Consider the following 11,207-nt stretch of genomic DNA (forward strand, 5'->3'; position numbering starts at 1 on the left):
TGAGCTTGTGCTTGAGAGAGGGAGTGTGAGAGTGTGAGGGAGTGAGTGTGTGAGGGTGAGGGACCGAGGAGGAGAAGCTCTCCATCTTCTCCTCTCTTCTTCTCTTCTCTTCTCTTCTCTTCTCTTGCTCGCGACAATGGAGCTTGGAGCTTGGAGTGGGAGGATCGAGCTTGCTTGAAGCTCGCACTTGGATCATGGAGCTATCGGAGTGCGCGGGAGAGGAGGTAACTCGAACGGCATGGAGGTAAGCTCACTACACCCGTAGATATGGATGGCGCGTCGGCTATGTGAGAGGTAGCCATTAGTGCTCAGCTTGAAACGCTTGAAAGAATAAGCGGTCCGAGGGTCTTGGCAGTTAAGCGAAAGCTCCCACATTTTGGTTCCATTGCTGGGACCAACAGATTCAAGCCTTGAGCGCTTGTGCGCTTCGAATCGAGCATCAAAGTAAGGGTTTCCCCAAACCGGTGCTTGAGATAGGTAGGAAGCAAGGGGGTTGAAGATGGAATTCGATCTCCTTGGCAAGTAGGTTTTTTGCTTTTTTGAGATTTATGTAGTGAGATGGAGTAGTGTAGGTATTTACTTTATGAATTGGATGCATTAGGGTAGGAAAAAAAAACAAAGAACAAGAAGAAAAACAAGCATCAGGGTTTCTGCTGTCATAATAGGGCATGAGGGTTTGATTCGTTTGCCAATTTGCATTTTGGAGTTTATTGGCTATTCCAGGTATATACAACTCTTCCCCTCCATCCATAGCTTTGATCTGGAGGTGTGTATGACAGGCCGTGACTTGAATCGTGTGATTCGGGCAATTTATCATTGCATCGGCAAAAAGCGCGCCGCACTCGGCGTGTCTGAGTGACGGCGATTCTGGGCTGAGTCCCAGAATCGGCCCTCGGCCCACTACCACTCGGCCCACTTGGCCCTCGACCCTCGGACAACCAAGCTCGGACTGGCCGAATTTGACATTTAGACTAGTCACATTCAGCCCTTCCTACTCGGCCCTCGGATGGTCCGAATCGGGCATTCGGCCCCTGTAATTCGGACTTGTTGGGCCGAATTTAGATTTTCTCAAATTTTAACTTGAAGACAGTGAAATTGACCGAGAGACCATATAGAACCGAAACCATATCATAGATCAATCACTGGACTAAAAATTAGAGCAAGTAGTTCAAAATTTGGCTATAAACGGTCTTTCAAATCACATATGGCATTTACTGTAACGGCCCTGCAGACTGGGGGGGACTGCCCCCCCCAGACCCCCGCAGAGGCCCCCTCCGCACCCCCCCCAAGTAGGTTGGAGAGAAAACGCGTGCCGTGACAGGTCCTCCAAATTGGACCCTAGTGTAGTATTGGCTCTACACGAGCATGGATTTTCACTTGCAAAAGAGCAACCAAAAGCCCATACCCAAACAGAGAGAAACAGAGACCCTAGAACATCAATGGGCCAATCTAGCCATCAAGGGAAAAAGGCCACACCATAAGAACACATGTACATTGTGTTCAAACTGCGTCTAGTTGAAGTAGAATGCAGCATCACCAAGCTATCAATACGAGGATGACTAGACATGACACTCTTGACGATAGATGTACCTTGAGCAACACTGCACAGACAACCCAAGACATTGGTGGAGAATCCACGTCTAGTCATGCAAGCGGGGACTCAAGGGCATCTGTCAGAAGGCTTAAATTTACAAGCCAAGACCCGGAAGATGAAGACATAGTATCACCTGCTTATCTTAGGGTCAAGCTCACCGCGAAAAGAGAGCATACTATCGATGCTCTAATTGATGAAGAAGCAGATTTTAATATATTGACCTATGACTCATGGACCCTGCTAGGCCAACCAAAGCTCACACTGACTAGTGCAACTCTTAGTCCTTATGGGGGACACCCACAAGCACTCATAGGGAAGTGCAAAATCCTTGCGACAATTGAAACAGAAAGCTTGCCTATCCTATTTCATGTTCCTCCAAATAGTGCTAGCTGCGAGAAAGAAACCCTCCTAGGAAGACCCTTCAAAAGGGCGACCAAGTGTGAGGCTAACTATGTAGCACAAAGGATACACCTGACACTATCGGGTGTGAGGATAGTCACCACCTTTAGCAAGGGTGACCTCATCGAACCTCAAGGGAAAGGCAAGGAAGGTGATGACATAACAGTCAAGCCTACAAACGAGGGCAAGGACTTGTTGGAAGAGTTAATACAAGCACAGGTCGAACAACGAGAATCAGTGAGTGAGGCCATGCTTGAAACAAAAAGGTCAGGAGACAAGGCCAAGGATGGAGTTGGGACTTACAGATATCCTGGAAGACCACGAAAGAAGTCCAGGCCTTATAGACGGAGGCGTCGATGGAGAGCCAGCACAACGCCACGATGGATATCCAAGGCATTGCTTCAGGCTCAAGGGTATTATGCAGGCAACTGATGGATTTGGGTACCAAAACCCCCTGCTAAACCACCTCTGACAGAAGCCCAAATTATGTCAAAAGCAAAGAGGCATAGGAGGAAACCTAAACAAAAATCCAAGTCTCAAACCAAAAATATTGGAGTGATTGAGCCCCTCACGATTGGAATCAAGAAACCAAACGTGACCTATCAAAAATTGGATCCTCAGCCTAGCACGCTTAGCAAGCAGATATCAAAGGTAACTCTCGAGCGTGCACAAGGACCACGAGTGCTCAAGGAGCCTTTGACGGCCCAAAAGAATAATGAGCACCACAGGCACAACATGGCTCATGATAAGGTTGAATGCTCAATAAAGCAAATAGCAAAATCATCTAACAGCCACGAGCAAATCTCCCAGCCAGAGTCAAAACCACTTAGGAGTCCCAAGTGTCCTACACCCTCTTCCCCTAAACAGACACAGGAAGCACTATAGTAGTTGTCAAGGGCGACTGCTCAATTCCAATCTCTATCTCCATCTAAGCTTCCAACCATCCAAGAGGTGGGACATGACGCCAGCTGTAGCTCTAGACCCAAGGATATGCCTGACACCTAATGTGACTAGATCAACTCATGTTCGATCTACACAAATGAGTGCTCAAAGGCCAACAAAAGACACAACCACTTTTGATCGCCCTAGGGACTTGACACCGCAACCCACCAAGGGTAGCCAGCCCACTAAACCAGCTGCTACTACTTCCAATCAGGGATCACAACAGTCACAGCCCTTGGCCGTGACAATGCCCCTTGTGGAACATGTCCTTAGAAGTTTACCTGTGGAGGAGGTATCATAACCAACGTCCTTGACAACTCCATCACTTTCAAAGTGCCTAAAGCCTAGGTTGGAGGAGTTACACACAAGGGAGTTGGCTGAAGAGCTAGACTCTCCGAAAAGGGAGGTAGTTGTGCTCTCACAACCTAGCGAGGCTATTCAACAGGCCACGGCCATGTCCCATAAGGACACACTAGAGAAAGAGAATGCTGAGGCACGACCAAGCATATTAATGGTCGATATAGCCCTGGGTCCTAAGACGTTAGATGCACCTGCGTTGACCAAGAAAAATAGGAGGAAACAACGAAAACAATAACAGTTGCAGGTGGTTGCGGACCCCAAGGACATTGGGACGAAGAGTGCTAGAGAGCTGATGAATAAAGCATCGAGTCCATCCACCAATGAGCCCATTGATACCTCTCCTAATAGCGGTGAAACCTCAGACACATCCGTGTGTTCTGAAAAATCAAAGCAGCCGTTACCATCAATAGTTGCTTGCAACACTCAATCCACCGACAACGGAACTTGCATTGACCAATCAAGAGTGGATACAATGTTGTCACAACAGGGTGACAAATCTATACTAGTCACATCCGAGAAGAACCATGAGAAAATAGCAGCAAAACCTTAGGAGAAACGTGAGAACCCCAAGAGCATAAGAAATCCTAGCGTTGACCAATCTTGCTCATCTAGGCCTGAGCCCCCAGCCATGCTAAAGCCTAAGGAAACTCTTAGAACTTTGCATGAGATAGCAACCGAGCAAGCCCTCGTTGAACATAGAAGTGTCATAGAATGCTTAACTAAGTTGGATGCTAAGCTCAAAGTGGTCGCACATGTCTACATCCTTGCGGACATGGGCACAATCCCCAAGGAGCAGCTTGGAGATTACTTGCCCTTTCCTCTATCCTGGGAAGAGCAAGAACATCTTAACGAGCACTATGACAGGCTCCTGCATCAATGAATGCGACTCATCTCTGACGAGGAGGCTGACGAACTGCGCTTAACCGTCACGTTCAATGAAGTGCTCTGCCGACCGAATCTCGTAGACATAGAGCAACTAAAGTGACTATCACCAGGCCAGAGTCAATTTGAGCAGCGTTGGTGCGAAAGCCGTGTTGTAATAGCCAAACTGGGGCTCAGATCATGACAGTCTCTGAGGAGCGATTGGCCAAATGGTGATCCCAAAGGGACCCAACCTATGTGGCACCAACTTCCCTTTGAGTGTTGACTGCCATTCGGGGTATGGACTTAGCTGGAACTAGCCAAGAGAATGCTTTGTGTGATAAGGTTCTCACTGAGGACGAGTTACATATTGCCAGTAGACTCGGACAAGGTTCCATGCTACTCAATGTGGCAAAATATCTATCGGTATTGAGTAAGCTGCTACGAATACTAGATGCATATGCCACGCTTCGGTACAATCCTAAGTTCTACAATTGGTTTCTATCCTCGTGAGGTGACATGGATTTGTATATGTATATATATATATATGTATATATAAACAATGATTTTTGTGTCACCCTGTATAGATACTATCAACACACACAAGCAATGATAGTCAAGTGTAGGGAGAAGAGTTGGGTTTGACAGGCTAAGCTCCTCAGGTCCTCCTCTCATCACACTTAAAAGTCGTGTGACCATTCCCACCTCCAAGTGAAGGGCATGCAACCCTCATTACCGCCATAGGAAGCCTTGACCAACGACTCTGATGGTGTAGATGGGGTACCGTCCCTTTCTATACACCTTTCCCCCTTTCTGGTCTATCCTTCCGAGGAGGAGCCCTGCCTAAATCCATGACCGCCAGCCGATGTAACTCGGCGTGAACCAAGATCTGCTAATGGCAGGAGTCTAAATATACATCACGGGGGCCATCCTTCTACAACAAGCATTGCATGCCCTACCCCTCCCCTCCTCATCCTATGCGCTTGATAACCTGCTCTATAATCCCTTACATGCGAATGGTCTTATCATGTAACAAATCCTAATCCTTGATTCGCATCTTACAGGTCCCCCTACGGGAGCATGGAGAACCAAGGGCAGCTAGGTTGCAAGGACGCTCTTCGCAGCCAACGGGAACATGCAGCACATGCCCCTCCACCGGTGCGCTACGTGCCCACTCTTAAAAGGTACGCCAAGAAACGCGGCCCCAAGCGACACCGCCCCGGACGAGGGTCGAAGAATCCACGGGCCAGGGGAGTGGACGCTCGGGGAGGCACACAAAATGTGGCAACGCCAGTTGCACAGACCCCCAACACACGCTCGGGCACCAGGTGCTCACGAAGTGACAAGGCGGCCAGGGATAGGGGAGAATTTAATGAATTGTTTAAAGACATTCTGGAAACGATAGCGGCCCGGGACTACACCATTCATGTCCCGGTCGACATGTTCCCTGTCTAGCCTCATGGGAGCCCCGCACTAGCACCGCCCCGGTCGCCTAGCCAACCGGACTCACCCTGCCTCGTACCTATCGACTAAACCCCTCTAATGTACAAGTAGCTCGACAAGTCAGCATGTCAGCACATTTTGTTTTTTGATGAGTAAAGGGGCAAGATCCCCACTTGTACACATTCCCGTGACCTCTCGTTACTGTATGCGACCTTACCAAGCAAGGAAATAGGCATCCCAATAGACATCATAGAATTCTGAAAAATTATGTCTTAACATGATTGCATTTGTTTGATGTACTTAACACAAGCGAGCATATACTATCACGAAGTGACAAGTGGATGCAGGATAATACAGGTTCTTGTGTGAAAGTGTTCAATGCCCGACCACCGCAAGACCATTGACCCCACAAAGAGCCGCGACAAAGCCACGCTGTCGAAAGCAAAAATCACCCACATCGCATGGACCAACGCACATTCATGGGAGACGCTCTCTTTCTGGGTCAAGCTCTATAGTTGGCTCATGGCAATCGTTACCTCACTTGTACCAACATCGCGTGTGTCACAAGGAGGTTTGCAATATCTCAAGTGTATCTCCCCATCTCAACAACTGCTTCTCTAACAACGAGGCTAGGGCACAATCATCATTGTAATATCCATTTCCTGAGCCTTCGAAGCTTGACATTTTCCAACCCATTGAAAGGCTGATAGTCTCAACATATTGTAATGGTTGTACTCAGGCAAGTCCAAAAAAAAAAAAAGGAGAAAATAGACGAGAAAGAAAGAAAGAAAGAAAAAAAAAGCACAAGAAAAAGAAAAAAAGAAAGAAAAAAAAAAGGAAGAAGAAAGAAACGAATGAAAAGATAAGAAGCACCCACGATCACAGCACAGCACACCTAAGGGTCCTCAAATTAGGTACGTCCAGTGACCTTGGTCGACTGGCTCCATCCCTAATCCCCTAGCCCTTTGTACATCCTCCACAATTGTTCAGGGCACATTAAGGGCAGGACATACCTAGGGAGCTCGCCTTGCCTATGGTTAGACCTATCACCATGGACCACTTGCACAATTCTTTTGCACTCCATCTCAATGCCATTACAATCAACAGTGGTAAGCATGGCATGAAAGACAATGAAAAAGTACACCATACTTTTCAAGCACTACGAGTAGCCACTAGCTACCAAAAGCTAAGACATCACAGAGCTTAATTATGCTACATTGCCTTGACAAGACCATAATGATGTCTCAAGAAATCTTCAAGTGTACTCCACGTCTTCATTGACAAATTTTTCCATCAATTAAGCCCTTGCTTCACTAACCCATTGCTATACAAGGAACCAGTCCGATAGTCTTCTAGCTAAGTAATACCTAAATATGCACAAGCACTCACATAATATCTGCACCGAAGTATATACACGGTTTGTGTCCTTAAGTGCAGGACAATACTCCAGGCTTTCTTAGAGTTCGATCTGTCTCCCAAACTAATCAAAATATGTCTTGTGCACGATAAGAAGACTAGCACTACCCCTTAGGGAGAGACCACATGAGAGGTTTTCAATTGCAGGTGTTGAAGACTCTAACAAAAGTGTCGTTCGCTCTTCATCAACACCCAACTTTGAATGCTTATCCCTTCCCTTTCGACAAGCCTGCAATGAATCATCATGAGCAGAATCCCCAACAAACCAACACCTGTGCTGGCCATCAATGCAATCCCCAACACAGCATAGTCCTACCACCAACTCCAAAGACCTTCCACCAGCCACCTTGGCCACCAACAAGCCCCTAGGACCTTCTGCCACACCACCACCAACACTCCTCCATGGAAACCACATGCGTCCTTGTCACCCACGTCTTCGGTGCATGCTACAGCCTGCTACCTACGACGGTGAGTGCCATGGGACTGGCACTCGTCTAGGAGGGGGGTAATGTTAACCCTCAAACGAACAAAGGTGGAAAATCCAGAAAAGCTAAAGTAGAAGACAAAGACAAAGGCCAAGGCAAAGAGAAATGGAAGACAAAGATGCACAAGGAGAAGAGTCCTAAATAAGGGAGAAAGGCGCACAAGGAAAAGTGCAAGTCAAAACTTTTGTAAAAGAGCGCAAGCGCATCATGGTTTAATTCAAGGAGCGCCGGGCTCTCACCCGTGCAATTTGTAAATGTAGATGGGCGGTGGAAAGGAAGCTAGGAAGATAGAAGGACAATGGGAAAAAGGGCCTAGGCTACGGCCGGCCATGTAAAAAAGGGGAAAAGGGGATGACCACCCAAAAGGGATTTAGGGTTTTGTATATAAAGTTGAAAAGTGAATGAGAAGCTCATTCTTGTGTGTGGCCAAAAGTAGCTCTCCTCTTCTTCTTCTTCTTCTTGTTCTTGCTTGCTTGAGCTTGTGCTTGAGAGAGGGAGTGTGAGAGTGTGAGGGAGTGAGTGTGTGAGGGTGAGGGACCGAGGAGGAGAAGCTCTCCATCTTCTCCTCTCTTCTTCTCTTCTCTTCTCTTCTCTTCTCTTCTCTTGCTCGCAACAATGGAGCTTGGAGCTTGGAGCGGGAGGATCGAGCTTGCTTGAAGCTCGCACTTGGATCGTGGAGCTATCGGAGTGCGCAGGAGAGGAGGTAACTCGAACGACATGGAGATAAGCTCACTACACCCGTAGACATGGATGGCGCGTCGACTATGTGAGAGGTAGCCATTAGTACTCAGCTTGAAACGCTTGAAAGAATAAGCGGTCCGAGGGTCTTGGCAGTTGAGCGAAAGCTCCCACAAGGGTCTTTCTCGGCAGGATCATATGGACTGTGACAAAGAAAGTTTCCATGGAGGTGGCTGGCAACAAGAGACCCTTTCTTGGTCAATTCGATCTTATGTCAACTAACGCTAGCATCAACCCCGTGGGGTTATATCTTATTCATCATTAGAAAGGTACAAGATATATTGAAAATCTATCGATGCTTTTCTATGCGCTATGTATTTTTGAAGCTGTTGAAAAAAAAGAATTGTTTGGCATACATTTTACGCTATGGATGAGCTATAATGTGGATTGTGCACCTAATTATGGCAAGTACACAGGTCATCACATGACTTTTAACTAGGGCAACCAAGCAACAAGTAAAATCGATCATAGCAACGTAAAAGGCCACTTAGAAAGGGGGAACAACAAAAACGGCAATAGACATATCAGAAGAGAAAAAACAATAATTAAAATCAATGAGCCAAGTCACACTTCCTACTAACAATAAGAAAAGCAAATAGAGGAAGGAATGGAGACCAATGTAATCATATCATGAAACTCCTCAAAGGAATAAGAACACATGACATTTCAGAAAGAGAGCAATTGAAAGGGACAAGGAATACGTGAGAAAATGCACCACACTAATGTGATGTGGAACCAAAGATACCAAGCATTGTTATTAGGAAACCAAAAAGAAAGTGCCATTTAAGTAAACCAATGTGCCAAGCTAAATCTTTATCTACAACACCATCAACTCCACAACAAATTGAGAACATCAGAGTCATTGAAGTCCGAGCTCTACGTGGCAAGTTTAGGGCTTTTGCACTTTGGTTTGGAATTTATCATGCCAACTCAAGCATGATTGATGTTGAAAGCATTTTCACATATGCTAATACCTAGGTTATGCACAGGAATGCAAGGCAACTATTAAGGTAGGTACACAATTAGTTCCACATATTTAGACACGCATGCATGCATACTTTTGTACAAATTTGCAGACGTATGCATGATAAGTAGGTAAATATGACTAGCTAAATCTACATAACTTGCAAGCTATCGACGTACATACATAAATCAATCGTTCTCTAATATGTACATAAATACATTGATACAATACTGTATGCATGCACAAACATGTAGGTGTTTCATTATGATGTAGCACATAAGCAAGCATCCATCACATGCACTTTTATTATGCCATGAAATTTGGTAAATATAGACTCATATGCACAAATGTGACCATGCATACAAATGTATTACATAAGCTTAAATTGTATGTCAATGTTAAGTAATATTTCGAGAGAGAGAGTGTGTGTGTGTGTGTCACGGACATTACATGATTCACTGTACATATTAATTCTTAAGAACCATGCCACATGAATCCACACCCCATGCGAACACACCCTTAATAGGACATCCTCGAGCCAACCATGCGAACCCACCTTTCCTTTGCCATGTCGTCGCGCAGAACCTTTCTGAAGATATGCAATGTCATTGTCTCCATCATAGAACCTTCTAGAGGACTTACCATATCATCGCTTATATCATCGATGATGTCATCACGGAACATTTTAGTTGAACGGCTATAAAAGGACCGCTCACAATAGAGCTTCTCAATCTTGCCGATGCTAGTCTTCGAAGCTCAAGGAGTCGAGACCTCCAAGTAAGTAACTTAAAGCTCCAGTTCTAGTTCTTATCTAGCCTTGTCTTGTCTTCCCCATTATGCTTCTTCTTTGATCTGTACGAGATTGTAAGCCCTTTGTCGATCAATGTTTGTGAAGATCTTAGCTTTTCTAAGGTATTCCAAGAGCTCTAGTATCGACAACGAAGGGTATCCATTATCTTGTTGAGTCCTTGATAATCCACAACACACTTACCCGTCTTTCTTCTTCACAAACAGAATCGGAGCTCCAACAACAGGAGACTTCGAGTGCCTAATGAACCCTTTGGCTAAGTTCTCATTAACGTCCTTGCATAGTTCAACTAGTTCATTAAGGGATGGCGACATGTAGATGGGTCCAAAAGGTGGTTGAGTCCCCTCGTGGAGTTCTATAGCACGATCATATGGTGTGTGCTTGGGCAAGAGATCTACATTCTTTTTTTCAAAGAGGTATTGGAACTCTTGATATTGGCTTGGTAGCTTGATTGACTCATCCTTACTAGATTCTTGAGCTAGTATATGATATACCATGTGGGTTGGTTCCTACCTTGCTGTGTGCATAAAGGCTTTGCCTCCTAGATATACAAACTTTCCTTGATTTTCATGACGTGTAATCTTCTGCATAACCTGATCAATTTCTGGGTTGTGTTTCTTTAGCCTAGGCATTCCAAGGATGATTGGATTTGTGGGACTAGATGTGACATTAAAGCATCCATGAGATTTGTGATTGCCAAGAGTCACTATGAGTGGTCAGGTTTCATTGTGGTAATATCTCCACGTGCTAGAGGCGTTCCATCCACGACTTTAGCTCTGGTGCAAGATTGGTCCTTTGGAGAGTACTGGAATGTGGCATCTGTTCACAAAGCCATCATCAATGAAACATGTGGAGGCCCTAGAGTCGGGACCAGGGCTTTGAGGGAAGGGGTCTTTCTCGACAGGATGATATGGATTGTGACAAAAAAAAAGTTTCCATGGAGGTGGCTGGAAATAAGAGATCATTTCTTGGTGAATTCGATCTTATGTCAACTAATACTAGCATCAACCCACGTGGGGTTATATCTTATTCATTATCAGGGAAGGACAAGATATGTTGAAAATCTATTGATGCTTTTGTATGTGCTATGTATTTGTCAAGATGTTGAAAAAGAAGTATTGTTTGGCATGCATTTTACACTATGGACGAGCTATAATGTGGATTGTGTACCTAATTATGGCAAGTGCATGGATCATC

The sequence above is a fragment of the Lygodium microphyllum genome, chromosome 16 (genome assembly GCF_053477565.2).
Source record: "Lygodium microphyllum isolate KBCC chromosome 16, Lygodium_microphyllum_v1.1.10, whole genome shotgun sequence".
NCBI classification, from domain to species: domain Eukaryota; kingdom Viridiplantae; phylum Streptophyta; class Polypodiopsida; order Schizaeales; family Lygodiaceae; genus Lygodium; species Lygodium microphyllum.